This window comes from Nicotiana sylvestris, chromosome 2 (genome assembly GCF_000393655.2).
Source record: "Nicotiana sylvestris chromosome 2, ASM39365v2, whole genome shotgun sequence".
NCBI lineage: Eukaryota > Viridiplantae > Streptophyta > Magnoliopsida > Solanales > Solanaceae > Nicotiana > Nicotiana sylvestris.
In genome coordinates, this window is record NC_091058.1 from 102,957,856 (window position 1) to 102,975,240 (window position 17,385).

Sequence of the window (17,385 nt, forward strand, 5' to 3'; positions counted from 1 at the left end):
AGGGACCCGCCTGTAGAACGGAGGTTGTTGCGTGTCGAAGATAGAAGAAGTCAGGAGTCCGCCTGTAGAACGGAGAAGCATGTTTCAAGATCAAGCAGTGACCCACTGGAAAGCAGAAGGTTACAACAAAAATCCCCAACACTCAATCCAAGATAGAAGCAACAAGAAGCTCGCCCCAAGAATGCAAGTCAACAGTCTGGGATGATCAACAAAAGCTGGTCACCAAAAAACAAAAACAAAAAAACAAGAAGAAAAAAAAAGAAAAAAAAATGATGAATGAACCCGAAGCACGGAAGTGGAGAACGGATGTGATCTGCTCAAGAACTAGCGCCTACAACTAGCTAAGTATCAAGGTTCAAATCCAAAGTCTGTATGAAGCACCATTCAAGACTCAAGACCAAGTTTCAGAAGACTTAGGAGATAGGAATCCTTGTAACTAGTAGCTGATAGGCTTAGTTAGTCTTTTTCAGTTTTCATTTTTGTTGTAATGACAGGACCGCGGACCGCAACCTCAACGGAACGGCACCTCGATCGGCTCTTCACCTCGGTACACTTCACTATCTCTCTCATCCCGAACTACACGTGGCCTGATTCCTGTATAACCAAGGATATGTAGGCAGCTCAGATACCAGGGCTCGGTCACATTCCCTCCCTTTCCTTAAGTGTAGTCCGTCCAAGTAATGGTCGGGTCAAAAACACGTCTAGTCGTTCTTTGTCGGAAAACTCTTCGTGTTTCCAGTCAAAGAGGGGCAGCTGTAAGCACGTGATTTTTGACCCTCCCCGAGAATTTTCACATTTTTAGCGTGAATATGTGAAATTGGGTCTAGTATAGCTATTTTAACTATTTTACTTTATTTCGTTGCAAAAAGAAAATTTCAAAAAAATATATATAAAAATTTTAGTTTATGTATTTCTCATAAACTTGAAAAATACAAAAATTGCACTTTATTTTTATACCTTATATAATTTCGAAAAAATACAAAAATAATAATTCTATTAAAGTTTTATAGGCATTTTTAACTTTGAAAAAATACAAAAATATTACCTCATATTTTATCTTAATATTTAAAAACGAAAATTACAAAAAATAGTTTTATTAATATTTTGTGGCTATTTTTAAACCTTGAAAAATATTTAAAAAGATATAGTTTTGTTTAAATACTAGTCGTATTTTTTGTAGTTATTTTGCTTACATAGGATTAGTTAAGCAACGTGTTCCTATTTCTCGGGTCCGGGCAAAAGAATAATATTCGGGTTTAAACTACCCGGTTTTAGGCCTAATTTTCGGACCTAGCCCATAATAAACAGTGTCCAAGACACATGGGGAACCCCACCACGCGTGGGGGACATATGCCTCGAACCCCACCACGCGTGGGCTCATTTTTCTGGGCAAAACCCATGCTAAATGGACGGGGGACCAACGAAAAGGAGGGAAGGGACTTTAAAAAAAATTGGAAAAAGGGTACTGTTGCTCTTTCTTCTTCATAAAGAAGAAAGAAAGGAAACCTGCAAAGAAAAACGAACGAACAGGAGGACTTTGAGGACTTTCGAAATTTTGGGACGGGCAACTATTCATCTTCTTCTCAAAAAAGAGAAGAAGAAAAACCCTAAGAAAACCAGGGCAAAAACCCTCCGATCCCTTCCGGTTACCTCCACGCCCAAAACCTCCATCGCCGACCGCCCGTCACTTTCCCCAGCACCCCCACTGCCCATAACCACCAGTTCCCCTCCCCTCGTCGACCACCGTCTGAACCAAACAACCCCTACTCACCCGTCGTCAACCTCCTCGCAGCGTCCAAACACGCAGACCTCCCCGTCACCTTCCCCAGCACCGGACCAACTTCCCTCAACAACCCCAGCAACCTCCAGCTCCACCGCGTCGACCCTACTGCCCAAAACCACCAAGAACAACCACCCTTCCACCTCCAGTTACCGGCCTCACCATTGACCACCACCAGTCGACGACCCAACGACCCTAGCCCCCCCCCCCACGTCCAAAAGACTACTCCCTCACGTCCGCGACACCCACTCCTCCATTACTGCCCACACGCCACCTCTTCACGTCCAAAACCACCAACAAAACCCTCGCGTCCAAAGCCACCGGCGTACACCACCAAACAGGTCCGTCAGTAGCCCCCCCCCCCCCGACCTTACTGTTGTCGACGTCATTCCATCTTTCGCGAGCAGTTGTGGGTTGCCGCGATCCCGCCTTGCCGAGTTTTCTGTTTTCCGTCGAGGTCCGGTACATCGAGGTTTTTGTCCGAGGTTTCATCATTATTCCTCGTCGAGTGAGGTCCGGTTCGAGTTCCGTAGGAAGCACTGTTTGTCGTTCTAGGATTGTCGAGGTTCGAAGGTTGGTGTTCTTCGTCCCTTGTTTCATTTTGTTCGTTTTGCATATTATGGTTCAAGGCAAGAAATGAGAATATTCGATATATATGAATGTCAACAATGCAATTTGTGTTGTTGCGTTAAAAATGTTTATGTTATGTTTAGTTACTGCATGCTTAAAGTAAATGTGAGCATATGAATGAGGTTATTCTATTTTTCATTTTTACCATGGATATTATTACCTGTTAGAATCGTTTTTTTTTTTCGTTTAATCTCGGATGGCTTCACTAGTAGGAAATCGTAGTTGTTTTAAGTTTGCCCTTAAATAGTAAAAATGAGACGAGCCTCGAAAAATGCACAAGCTGCGGGGCCCTCTAAATGTATATATTAGAATAATTAGAATTCGGGACATGCCGTTTAGCGAATTTTACGGCCTTCCCCAAAATAATAATGCGCTAGTTGCTTTAGGCGCGCCTTCAATAATGTTATCTCCCTAAACTCGGGTGCACATTTATGTGACCCAAATCCAAATCTCAACGGAGTCGAAATGTGTCTCTAGTCACGGGCGCATTGATTGTGGCGTGGCCGTGATGTATTTCCATGACGTTGCAAATTCCTTTAAAAAATAAGAATGAGATGAGCCTCGCCGAATAAAAACACAAATTGTGGGGCCCTCAGTAAATACTTGTTTTAAATTACTTAGAATTCAGGAGGGCCGCTTAGTGAATTTCGTGGCCTTCCCAAAATAATAACGCGATAGTCTCTTTAGGAGCGTGTTTAATAATTTAATTTTCTTAAACTCGGGTGTGCATTTCATGCGACCCAAAATCCAAATCTCAAAACATCAAATAAAATGCGTTCCGGATTGTGGGTGCATTTCATGTGACGCAGTCCAAAGCCGTGTTTTAAACGATGTTCACATTCTCCTAAAAACAATAATAGTAAAGCGGTTAAAAGATAAATTTGCACATAAGTTCATAGTGTATTAAAAATCAGATAAATAAGCCAAATATAACAGTTGAGCGACCGTGCTAGAACCACGGAACTCGGGAATGCCTAACACCTTCTCCCGGGTTAACAGAATTCCTTATCTAGATTTCTGGTACGCAGACTGTAATATAGAGTCATTATTTTCCTCGATTCGGGATTAAAATTGGTGACTTGGGACACCCTAAATCTCCCAAGTGGCGACTCTGAAATAAATAAACCAATCCCGTTTCGATTGTCCTTTAATTGGAAAAAACTCCCCTGCGCCCCTCGGGCGCGGAAAAAGGAGGTGTGACACTAGTATGATTAGACTCATAATTGAATGGGTTGTCGGATTATGTAAGTTTTTTCGGGTACCGAGATGCGGGCCCGGGTTGGGCTTTTTGATTGATTTTGGGCTTTTGATTAAGGATTCGACCTTTTTCGATTGGGATTGGTTGCTTTAGCATTGTTTGATATATTTGAGTTATTTTTGGTTAGTTTTGAGTTGTTCGGAGGTTGGAGCACGTGAGATGGCATTTTTGGAGCATCACTTGGCTTGCTCGGTATTGGAATTGGCTTGTTTGAGGTAAGTAATGATTGTAAATCTTGTCCTAAGGGTATGAAACCCCGGATTTCACGTCATTTTACTAGTGTGAGGTGACGCACATGCTAGGTGACGAGCGTGTGGGCGTGTACCGTTGGAGATTGTGACTTGGTCTGTCCCGTAGCAACTATTAAGTTACGTATTTGACTGAAACTATATGATATTTATGTGTTTTAGAAAGAATTCCTATAAATTTGGGTTGAATACCATATTTGGGCCTCATGCCAAAGTTGTTTGGACCCTTAGGGGCCTTTTCTTATTATCCTCTTACTGTTTTGATTTGAAATCTATACTCAATCACGCTATACTTACTGATTTCATAACTCAGTCTTTATTACTCCATTTGATGCTTTAAAATGTTATTTTGGGCTGAGTACCATGTTTTACCGATAGCCCGAGTGGCTTGAGAGGTTTATGACTGAGTGAGGCCGAGGGCCTATATTTGTGAGGATATTTGTGGGATCGGGCTGCACGCTGCAATATGTTGTTACTGATTCATGATTTTGTGAGGCCGAGGGCCTGATTAATTTATGCCACGAGGTGGCTTGTTATGAGGCCGAGGGCCTGATTGATTTATACCACGAGGTGACTTGTTATAGCGCTTGGGCTATATAAGCCCCTCCGAAGTCTGTACACCAACAGTAAGCGCGGGTACCCTGAGTGAGTGATATGATGTTTTGCCCGAGGGGCTGTTATTGATTCATGTTGTGCCCGAGGGGCTTTTTACGAGTGATTGTAAGGTATGCTCGTGGGGCTGTATATGAGAGATAGTGATGTTTGCCCGAGGGGTTATTTATGATTCATATTTGCCTGCGGGGCTGTATATGAGTGATGTTTGCCCGAGGGCCTGTGTATGATTTATGTTGCCCGGAGGGCTGTATACGAGTGAGTTTTGCTCGAGGGGATAATTATGTTTTCATTATTTTTACTTACTGTTTTATCACTTCAGTTGAAAACTGCTGAAAGATGTTTTAAATGGTTTTACTGAAACTACTTTAAATGAGCTGAGTTGATTCAAAACCCTGGTTTTAAAAGCATGTTGTTATTCTACTGAGGTTTCATGATATGAACTGTATATGTTTTATTGCTTGTCACTACTGCTCAGTCTTTATTTACCTTTATTACATATTAAGTTGGTGTACTTACATTACTCTCTGCACCTTGTGTGCATGTTACAACCCTTATCCACATGTGTTAGTTCATGCCATATATTAGTTAACATAAATCCAAGAAGGAATTATCTTTGAGATGATAAGAAGTCAATCCTATTGGTCTTAAGTGATACAAGAGTGTATAAGGGTGATTAACAAGTATTAGAAGTTAAATGAATCAAGGATGTTGTAACTCGTATTTTCAGGTAAATCTAGCGGTGCTTAATACACTCAAGAGGTCATGTATTAAGGTATTTTAATCATATAATATCCGTATCATAAGTCTTGAAGTCAAACGAGTTATGAAACAAAAAGTCGACAAAAGTTGTCTCAACTTAGGTTCATAATTTTACTTAAACATTAGGTCAAATGTTTCTAATCTTTTCTCCTAATTTACAAGGAATTACGGGGTGATCTACCAACCAAATTAAATATCTATGAGTCTAGTTTCCAATACATTAAATTGTTCATCGATACGATCTCGGAGTAGAGAGATATTCGCATTTTCGCGAGACTGCGCCAAGCACCTCTCTATGGGGCCCACTAAGGCGGTTTAAGATATTTGGACCTATATAGGATGCCTCCAACCCGTTTTAAGTCATTTCTTCTCACTATTTTCAGACCTTAGAACCCTAGGAACATCCTCTCAAGGTTCTCTCAAGATTCAAGACCCAAAAAAGGGCAAACAACACAAATCAAGTGTCGGGAATTCCGTGGCGCTAGTAAGTCTCTTGTTCTTCTTGTTGTTGCTCATTTTTGTGTCGTTCCAGCTCATGTGGGAGGTTGTTTTAAAGGGTTTATGTTCTGTAAATACTCCCTCATGTTCTTAATATCAATCCTAGGTGATTTCAAGCCTTCTAAAGTGATTCTAGTGCCGAAAAACACTAATTGATCGCTAGTTTCGCTTTTTTGTTGTTGTGGCAGCATTGGAGGGATATTTCATGGAAATTTAAGGTCAAATTGGAGTTTTTCTTTCTGTATAAAGGTAAGGAACCTCTTACTCTATATGTATTTAAGATTATCCAAGTTGCGGCTAAGCCATTGAAGCTAGAACTTGTGAGATATATATCGAAAGGCTTGGTAGTAATGTTATTGTTTTGTGGACTGTTTTGCGTTGTTGTTGGGCTGCGTATTTTACTACTATCTTGTGGAGTTTTGGAGGAGGAAGGGTGTGGATAAACACCATATATATGTAGGGTTGTGGGATGATAGTTATTCGTAACATTTCCGGGTCATTTGACACGACTACGATGGTCATCGTATGTATGGAGTGATTAAGCTGTGCGTGGACTATTTTGGGAGGCTCAATATGTTTATTATTGATGTTGTTTGGGCTGTTTGGTGATTGTTTTGAATGGTGTGAAGTCATATATATATAGGGGAGGTGTTGTCTGTTTCATCGTAAAATAGGTTGTGGTCGATACATAATAGTTATGACGCTTAAATGATAACGATAGTATCGTTTCTCTTATTGTAGACTAAGGAGTTTTGACAATTGCATAGCTTGAGATTGGGGCAGTATATACAAGGTATGTGAGGCTATCCCTTTCCTTCTTTTGCATGACTCCGATTGTACATAATGTAATGAACGAGCTTCCAAGATACTCTACTCTTAGAAGCTAGCAGTACTTACATTGTTTTCCCTCTTATGGAACGATTGATGTTAATGTTGCTTCTCTTATTCTTATGTTATCAATGTTGTTGGTACTTCCTGATTCTTATAAGGTTCATAGTGAAGAGTTAGTCCTAATAACGTGTACAGAGGATACCGACCTTACGTCACTCCAAAAGGTTTAGAATGTGATTCCATGAGTCGAGCATGCATTATATATATGTATCTATTTTACTCTACCGAGCCACGCTATAGTTGGCCGGGTACGGCACCTATTGTGCAACCACTGATCAGTTGGGTTTTACCGAGCTCCACGTGGCCGGGTACGATTCTACCGAGCCTTATGATGGCCGGGTACGTTTTTTTTACCGAGCCTATTATGGCCGGGTACGATATGATGATGATGATGCCCACAGAGGCGAATGTTTTAAAGGTTTATGTATTTATACATATGTATCATGCATTTCATGTCAGTAGCCCTCAGAGGTACTAAGATGTTACAGGTTGTATATTCTCTATCCTTGCTTACATTACTGATCGTATTTATGGTTCCCTACCTTACATACTCAGTACTTTATTCGTACTGACGTCCTTTTATTTGTGGACGCTGCATGTCGTGCTGCAGGTCCTGATAGACAGGCAGGTGCAGCTCCCCCACCACAGTAGCCTGTCCAGTTCAGCGGTGATTGGTGAGATCCCTTCTCCGGACTTGCCTTGGTCTTGGTATGCATTTTTGTTATAGACATTATGGGTATGTCGGGGCCCTTTTCCGGTTATGTTGCAGCACTTATGTTCATTTAGAGGCTCATAGACAAGTGTCGACTCATGTATAGTTTGGTATGCCTTGTCGGCTGGTTTTTGTTATATAGTCTTTCATGGTAGCGTGGTAGCTCATACCTTATATGTAGTTTCTTGATTGTCTGGTCATCCCCTGCTATGTATGTTCATGCCGTCATATTTTATTGCTGGTTGTCCATGATCCAGGTCTACCATTTATATTGATCTCGTCAGCCCTAAAAGATAATAATGAAGGTTAGATGAAATGTACGTTGGTGCTCGGCAAGTATGGTCGGGTGCTAGTCATGGCCCTCCAGTTTGGGTCGTGACAAACTTGGTATCAGAGCAAGTGAGTGTTGTTTTCATCCATCGCGGATCTGTTGGAGTTAGCAAGGTAGCCTGCATGGCGATCGCAGCCCTACTTTTCTCCCACTAATCTTCCTATAGATGTTATTAGTTGGTTTCCAGATTGTAGTAGTCTTAGTATTATCGGACAATTCTTAGTAGATGCTCATGATTAGTGACACCCGATGTTGGGATTTTCTTTCCGCACTTTGATATTCAGATTTATCTTATAAAGTTTATTGTTCAAATAGCTTGAAGAAATCTTTAAATTGAAATAACGGGTTGTTTTGGGTAGAAGATTCGGCTTGCCTAGTTCCACGATAGGCGCCATCACGACAGGTATATTTGGGTCTTGAAAAATTGGTATTAGAGCCTAGGTTACATAGGTCTCACGAGTCATGAGCAGGTTTAGTAGAGTCTCGCAGATCGGTACGGCGACGTTTGTACTTATCTTTGAGAGGCTGCAGAACCTTTAGAAAATCCCATATTCTTGAATTCTTATCGTGCGACATTGATTCATCTTGAAATATAACTCTTTAAATTCCTTCCACACATTCGTATGTACACATGAGCGCTCAGTACTAACTATGCATTGAAGGCTTGTGATTTCAGTTTGCTAATGATGGGCCAGTATAGGGGACTTGAGGCTAGATTTTGACTGTAACTTGAGCACTAAGGTGTTGATTGTGTGAGCACGTGCTTTTAGATTTATATGTCTGGTAGTGTCCTTATTAGTAGGGTTTGTGGCTGGACGGCTATGTGATGAGTATGATTTGATTGTGAGATGTGTTCAGATTGTTCGAATGTGGCGAGAAGAGCTTGCTGGGGATGTAACAAGGACTATTGGGTGTTTGGCTTCTGTCTTGAGTTTGCGTATGGCCTCGAGCTATGGGTGTGTTGAAGAACCTCTCATGTAGTTTAGTTATGGAGTGGAGTAGATCTTCATGTTGCGTTATGAGTTCATACTCAGGAAGATTAAGTGATTGCGTAATGTTTATGACGGTGGAAGGGTTAAAGAGATGTTCGTTTGAGGCGAAGCAGGTGGGTTATCTCCTGCAGGATGTTTTAAAGTTTGTATGATCCTTATGTTGCTTATTGGAAGTCCTCTTTTACTAGTGAAATACGTATGTTGCAATTTGAGTTTGGATCGCTTATGCTAGTGGGTTTGACTATTACGAGGGTGAATGCGAGATTTGCAGATGATTTGAAGTACCAGATGGTTTGTGTTGCACGAGCTTATGAAAAATTTAGTTTAATCTCACTATGGTATTATGGCAGTAATAGAGCGTGGGCATTGTGAGTTTTTATGTGTTTTGACCTATGACTTTGAGCCAAGTGGGGGGAGTCTGCTATTGATAAGTTGATTGCGCGGCTAAGTGTCGTATTAGTTTCAGTTTGAGGTATACCGGTGAATCAGTTGTGGCTTACAGAGGTTGAGATCGAGGTTGACTCGACTAAAAAAAATTTTGAATGAGGGTTTTGTTATGCTTTATGGGTATATGAGAAATCGTTGAATGAATTAGTTGTTGTTGTTGTAAGGGACGTAATGGGTATGGAGTAGGATATCACTTGGCTGCTTAGAAGGATGGGTTACTTCTTTAGGTGTTGCTGTACTAATGGGGCACAGGGCGTTCGGCTCGTTTGACAAGTTTAATTAAAACCTGAGTAGAGTGGATGACTCTCGAGAATGGTTTTAAAGGATTCAAGATTTACATGTAGTAATTGGAGATCTTCAGGATGTATATTTGGCTAGAAACGGGGGTTTACATTGGAGGGTGTCAAGACTTGTGGCATTTCTATATGAATTATGGATTCTGCATATCACTATCAGGAAGGTGAAGGTAATAACTTTGAATTCGCAAGAAGTCTCTTCAGGGTAAGTATTTTGAATGTGGTACTTTTGGGGATATTTAAGAGAGTATTCAGAAGCTTATGAGCCTTAGATGGTGTGGTTTTATGCTTGGGTCTTGTGTGGTGAGTTTGGGTTGAGGATTGCGGTATTAAGGCAAGGAGAAGTATCGAATTCGAAGGTAATTCAGAAGAGACTTGGATAAATAGGACAGCTTGGTAGTAGGTCGGATCAGTATGGTAAGGGATATGATTACTTTTTTTGGGTGATTATAAGGTAGTGAGTTTCTACTAGTGTTTCGTGGCAATGCTTTTGGGTTTTTGGTGACCTGCGTAGCTTGATTGAGTTAGAAGGATTTAGTCCTAACGGTTTGGTTTTGTGCAAATGGGATTTGGAGAGATCTTGGTGGTTTCTACTACGGTTAAAGATGTATATTTTCTACTGGCGTGAGGAGCATGCAATGTATAGTGATTTTCTTCTAGATGGGATCAAATGGAAAGTTCTTAGCTAGTTGAGTACGTACTTGCTTGTGGCTCGAAATAGATATGAAGTTCTCATATTTATCATAAGATGGCATGGTATATGTGGTATGTTGTGTAGGGTTGAGATTTGCATGTGTAAGGTTACGATTTAGTTTTGAAAAGAATGTCATAAATTCTTAGGCAGCATGGGCAGTTTCAGATGACTAGGTAAATGACATTACTAATTGGTGTAGTTTGATGAGAGTATACATTTCAGAAAGGGCAATGTGTTTGAGTTAAGGATACGTCCTTAGTATTGCGGCACTCTCTTATTTGATCGACTGTTGATATTCGAGTTTGCCTGGTGGCGCAGAAGAATTATAAGAGTATCCCTCGTGGAATGATCAAGTATCAGCGGTGCGTTAGATGTACGGGCAGTGGAGTTGGGATTTGATATGGTGATTCGTATGCTTTATGGATTTGGAGACTGGGAGTTCTTATAAACAGGTTATGTCGTGGTTGTGGACCGCGTATATCGGTCTTGTGTGGTGACTATTGGGGGTTTGGAGACTCGAGTGGATATTTTTTTACTTAGAATGGTGGATTTTGATGTGATATTGGGTATGGATTGGTTGTCTCTGTGTCGTGCTATTCTGGGTTGTTCCGCTAAGACGGTGATATTGGATATGCCGGGGGTGCCACGGATTGAGTGGCGAGGTTTGACGGATTTTGTTCCCAGTAGAGTGATTTTATTTTTGAAGGCACAGCGGATGGTATGGAAGGGTTGTCTTTCTTATTTGGCCTTCGTGAGGAATGTCAGTGCAGAGACTCCTACCATTAATTCATTCACAATGGTGAGGGATTTTCCGGATGTGTTTCCTGCAAACCTGCCTAGCATACCACCAGACAGGATTATTTATTTCGGTATTGATCTGCTGCCAAGAACTCAGCTCATTTTTTATTCCACCGTGTCGTATGGCACTACCGGAGTTAAAGGAGTTGAAGGAGAAACTTCAGGAACTCCTTGATAAGGGGTTCATTGGTAGGCCAATATGGATGTGTGTTCTACAGCGAGTCAGCTTTGTTGAGTCCTAATTGCTATTGTTGAGGGATGTGCCGTTCGATTGTTATTGAGCTTATTCATGTTCTGGGTGATGAGTTACCTTTCCGTGTTGCGAGGAGTTATAATTGTTGGTTATATGAACATATGGTGCGGTTCTATTGGGGTCTCATAGCGGAATTCGAGTGGGAAGAGTATTAGGTATTGCTCGGTAGATGGCGTATGGTTATGTTCTTTCGGGTTTGTGTGGTGTTATGTCATTTGCTTCTCCGTGGTTATGGTAATGCAATTTGGGTCCTTGATGTTGAATTCGGAATGGTTATGGATTTTGAGCGGGGTGGCTTGAGGTATATAATGCAGACCAGCGTTTGGATAGGGTCACGCGTTGTAGCGGAGTTATGTGGAGGTATGATCCTTCGGGTTAGATTCGTGTGTTCTGGTTCTACGGTGTGTGGTGGGTTCTTAGCATCGTGTTGTGGTGGTACTAGTGAGCTTGCGGTACAACCCTCTTCGTTTGAGTCATTTTTTTCATGATTTGAGTACATTTGGGATGTTGCTATTGGGTGTACGAATTGCACAGGTTATGGCTTTGGATTGTATTGATGTGTCATGTCATCAAAGTGGTCGTGTTGGATGAGATGAGGTTATTGGACCTAGAACGAATACTATCAGAATTGGTTACAGCATGGTTGGAAGGAGAATATCGGAAGTCGACTTAGAAATCTGCTATAGTTCCTGTCGGAGAAGATGAAATAGTATGGTTAGACTCATAATTGAATGGGTTGTCGGATTTTGTGAGTCCCGGGTTGGGCTTTTTGGCCGATTTTGGGCTTTTGATTAAAGATTCGACCTTTTTCGATTGGGATTGGTTGATTTAGCATTGTTTGATGTATTTGAATTGTGTTTGGTTAGTTTCGAGCCGTTCGGAGGTCGGAACACGCGAGATGGCATTTTTGGAGCATCGCTTGGCTTGCTCGGTATTGGAATTGGCTTGTTTGAGATAAGTAATGATTGTAAATATTGTCCTAAGGGTATGAAACCCCGGATTTCACGTCATTTTACTATTGTGAGGTGACGCACATGCTAGGTGACGAGCGTGTGGGCGTGTACCGTTGGAGATTGTGACTTGGTCTGTCCCGTAGCAACTATTAAGTTACGTATTTGACTGAAACTATATGATATTTATGTGTTTTAGAAAGAATTCCTATAAATTTGGGTTGAATACCATATTTGGGCCTCATGCCAAAGTTGTTTGGACCCTTAGGGGTCTTTTCTTGTTATCCTCTTACTGTTTTGATTTGAAATCTATACTCAATCACGCTATACTTACTGATTTCATAACTCAGTCTTTATTACTCCATTTGATGCTTTAAAATGTTATTTTGGGCTGAGTACCATGTTTTACCAATAGCCCGAGTGGCTTGAGAGATTTATGACTGAGTGACGCCGAGGGCCTATATTTGTGAGGATATTTGTGGGATCGGGCTGCACGCTGCAATATGTTGTTACTGATTCATGATTTTGTGAGGCTGAGGGCCTGATTAATTTATGCCACGAGGTGGATTGTTATGAGGCCGAGGGCCTGATTGATTTATACCACGAGGTGACTTGTTATAGCACTAGGGCTATATGAGCCCCTCCAGAGTTTATACACCTCCAGTGAGCGCGAGTACCCTGAGTGAGTGATATGATGTTTTGCCCGAGGGGCTGTTATTGATTCATGTTATGCCCGATGGGCTTTTTACGAGTGATTGTGATGTATGCCCGAGGGGCTGTATATGAGAGATAGTGATGTTTTCCCGATGGGATGTTTATGATTCATGTTTGCCCGCGGGGCTGTATACGAGTGATGTTTGCCTGAGAGGTTATTTATGATTTATGTTCCCCGAGGGGGTGTATACGAGTGAGTTTTGCTCGAGAGGCTGATTATGTTTTCATCATTTTTACTTACTGTTTTATCACTTCGTTTGAAAACTGTTGAAAGATGTTTTAAATGGTTTTACTAAAACTGATTTAAATGAGCTGAGTTGATTCAAAACCCTGATTTTAAAAGCATGTTGTTATTCTACTAAGGTTTCATGACATGAATAGTATATGTTTTATTGCTTGTCACTACTGCTCAGACTTTATTTACCTTTATTACTTACTGAGTTGGCGTACTTGCATTACTCCCTGCAGCTTATGTACAGATCCAGGGGTTGCTGAATGTGCTAGTGAGTGTTGTTTTCATCCGTCGCGGATCTGTTGGAGTTAGCAAGGTAGTTGCATGGCGATCCAGCCCTACTCTTCTCCCTCTTATCTTCCTATAGATGTTATTAGTTGGTTTCCAGATTGTAGTAGTCTTAGTATTATCGAACAGTTCTTAATAGATGTTCATGACTAGTGACACCTTGATGTCGGGCTTTTCTTTCCGCACTTTGATATTCAGATTTATCTTATAAAGTTTTATTGTTCAAATAGCTTGAAGAAATCTTTAAATTGAAATATCGGACTATTTTGGGTAGAAGAGTCGGCTTGCCTAGTTCCACGATAAGCACCATCACGACAGGGTAGATTTGGGTCTTGACTCCTTGAGAACCTTTTTTTTTGTTTTGTTTTCTGTTTCTATATCTGATTTGAAAAGCTCAAGAGAAAAATAAAAATCAATATTCAAAGATGCATTTTAGAGCGAGTATACTGATCATTAACCTCTCTGTGTGAGTGAAGGTCAGCTTCTTTATATAGAGTGTAGGGGTATGAAAAGGATAAAAATGAGAGAAGGTCTGATGGAGAATATTCCAACATATATTTTAGGGTGTCAACTGTAAAAAAGGATAGGACAACATCATTTTAACAGATTTTGGTACAACTGTCCTTTATCCAATTTTCAACATCTTTTTAACACTAAAAATGGACAGTTGTCCAATACTAGAAGCTTTTGATATTTTTACCTGAAACTCCTCCATTTTTACTTCCCAATTGACCTCTTTAAGTTCTGCTTAACACAAATAGCCACCCTAGTTTCTAATTTTCTATGCCCTAAACTTTCATGTTCCTTTTAGACCCCTTTAGCTTTCTATTAATTACAAATAACCACCCCAAAAGAGTAAATAAGCTCAAACAACTGAATTAACAATTTATTTCTATTCCCAAACATCCCTTTCAACTTTTGGTTAACGATGAATGAACCATTGCAAAACCATACAGATCAAAACAAAAGCAGTAATGCAAGACCAAACCATTTAGCAACTAATTAACTTGAAATTGGTTAGACTAACAACTCATGCAAATAAATTGATTAACAAGCAATTGAACTAATTATGTTATTAATATCACTTTAAACAACAGTTTAGCGAGTTTAAGGGGTAATTAAAGTCAAACTAACCATTGGATTCTAAGCTAAACACTGACTGAATCGAAATTATCGAATGACCTCCAATGAACACATTAGTCGCACATTCTGGTCAGACAAGCAAGAAAGAAAAAAAGAGGAAATCAACAAAGAGAAATAGGGATACCTAGGGTAGGCAACAAGGATGGTTGGCTTGAATGGACTTCGGTGAATCCGAAATTCTTCGAAAATAGACCAAAAATAACGCTAATTAATCGTTCTCGTCGAGAACAATCAACTAGCGTAGGTTTCGATCAAATCGAGTCTTGAAAAATCAGAAAAAATCCGAAAAGAGAAAGCTAGGGTTTCTGGTGTTCTAAGGTTTGAAATTGGTAAAGTTTGGGTGGTTTTTGTTGAAATTGATGGGGGTTTAGGATTCAGGGGGTGATGAGGATTGTCTGGTTAAAAATAGGGTCATTTGGTGGTGGCCCGCCGCCTTGGGCGATTTCCGGCGGCGGTTCTAGCAGTGGTTTTGAAGGGTGATGAGAGAGATGAGAGAGACGGAAGGAGGGGGAATCTTTGGGGGTAAGGGTCTCCTTCTGACAGTTATAAGAGGAGGTGGAGATCAGTTCTCAGCCGTTGGATGGTGGGAAATTAACGGCTGGGATTGGCCCGGTCAAAACGGGGTCATTTTTGGTAGGAGGGGGACTGTGTCGGTTGGGTTTCAATTGGGCTGGGGCGGAAATTGTAGAAATTGGTTGTTTGAACATCATTTTAGCCCAATTCCAACTCAATAAAGCCCCCTTTTTCTTCTTCTTTATTTTTTTTTGAATTTAATTCCTAATTAAATAAAATCCTAAATTAATCTCAAATCAATCTAATTTGTAAAATAAACTAATTATCTATTTATACTATTTTCATAATCAGTTAATCCTAAATTAATGAAAGAAAATTACTAATTAAACACTAAAAGGTAAAAAAAATATAAAATGAACATTATTTTTTGTGATTTTTTGTTTTAATAATGTAACTAACTCAATCTAATTAATTCCTAAATGCAAATAAACTTGAAATGTTATGCAAAGAATATTTTAGATATTTTTTGGTATTTTCTTATAATTTTAAAATATACATGCAACTAAAAATGCAGACAACAATTAGCAAGAAATTCCTAAAACTTCTATAAAAATTAATAATATTTAAAACAAATCTACTTTTTGTGAATTTGTAGGAGTATTTTTCATCGAGCAAAAATTACGTGCTCACAGCTACCCCTTGTTGATACCCAATTTTTCCCTGTATATTTGTAATATACAAAATACTCTCAAAATAGCATGTATGTGCATATATAAGTATGTCCCAAAGTTTTATTATTTTTTCTTAACTTTTAAAGATTTTTTAAATCAATTTATTGCCCTATTTTATCAAAACAAAACCCAGTAATTATCCCCAAAATTATCATTTTGGGTGATTCATTTATTGTATTCTCACATTTATATTAAAATATAGCTAGCATAATTTTTGCATATTTTACAAATTTATTTAATATTTTTAAAGCTAAATTGCATATAATTGCAATATTGGCCTCTTTCAAGATTTAATTATAATTGTATTTATAAAATCGACTCCCGTATTTTTAATTTAATAATTATGTATTATTAATCATTTTAGTACCTTTATTTTTTTTTCAGAAATTATTTTAATATTTTTATAAAATAAATGAGGGAAAATGACTATTTAAATGATAGTCCATGTTCATTTCAATTGTAGCCTGATTTGGCACCTCAATTGAACCCAATTTTTAAACCCAATCACCCTAACTCAATCCCTGTTTGAACCGACCCAAACCCAACCCTGTTAAACCGCCCCACCTATCCGATTAATCCAGGTCGTTGATCAAATGATCAACGGCCACCAAACACCCTTTCCTTTTTTAATCCCGACCTAACCCCTAATTCTAACCATTTCACAACCCCAGCCGCCTCTGAATCCCTTTCTCTCTCAATTCTCTCTCAACCCTCTCTCAAACCCTAGCCGCCTCCCTTCGCTTCCACCCTAAAATCGCTGGAATCCATGGTTTCCAAAGCCATTAAATGCCTATACCTGCCTCCTGCGACTCCTACATGCTCGACTGCTATGGTTTCAAAGTCATACCTTGAAGAAGCTTGGCCCAGACTTCATTTCATTCGAGTTTTATGGTTGTCTCCGACCTTGCTCCGGCCAGCCATGACTATTCAAGCCTGATTTTGACTTCTCATGCTTAGATCAATGACTTTCCAAGCCTTTCTCACCATCTGAGTTCTTCCGAAACCCTAACCTTCGAGGTTCCTCTGAGATCTGTGTTCTCTCTGAGCTTTTAAACGTTTTCTCAAAGTTTCTTTCAAAACTTTACCTTCAAAACCTTTACCGTTTCCGACATAGGGTTCTGTTAAGTCATTTCAAAGCTTTTCTGATTTTTAACATACTACAAGAAAAATGCTCAATAGCGGAGCGGTTCCTAAAAGTAAGAAATTGGTCTCAAATGATCAATAGCGACTAGCTAATCTGGTCCTTATAGCTTCCGCCGCTAAAGGTCATTAAGGACCAGATGTGGTGTTGGTCGTTAAAACTGTTTCGCGACCAGTTTAAAACTAGCCCTTAAATGATTTTTAAGGACCATATTTCTGGTGCCTATTTGCATATTTTAGGGACTAAATTCCTGGTCCTTAGAATATTTTTGCGACTAATTTAAATATGGTCGTTAAATAGTACTTTCGCGACTAGTTAGAAGCTAGCCGTTATATCTTTTGCGAGAAGTTTAAAGCCGGTCGCTAAGTCGAACAAAGCAGCACTACCAAGCTACAGATTTAGCAACCAAATTTTCTACTCCAAAAAAGGATTTAAGGACTAACAGTCTAGTCCCAAAAGAAACAAGTAATT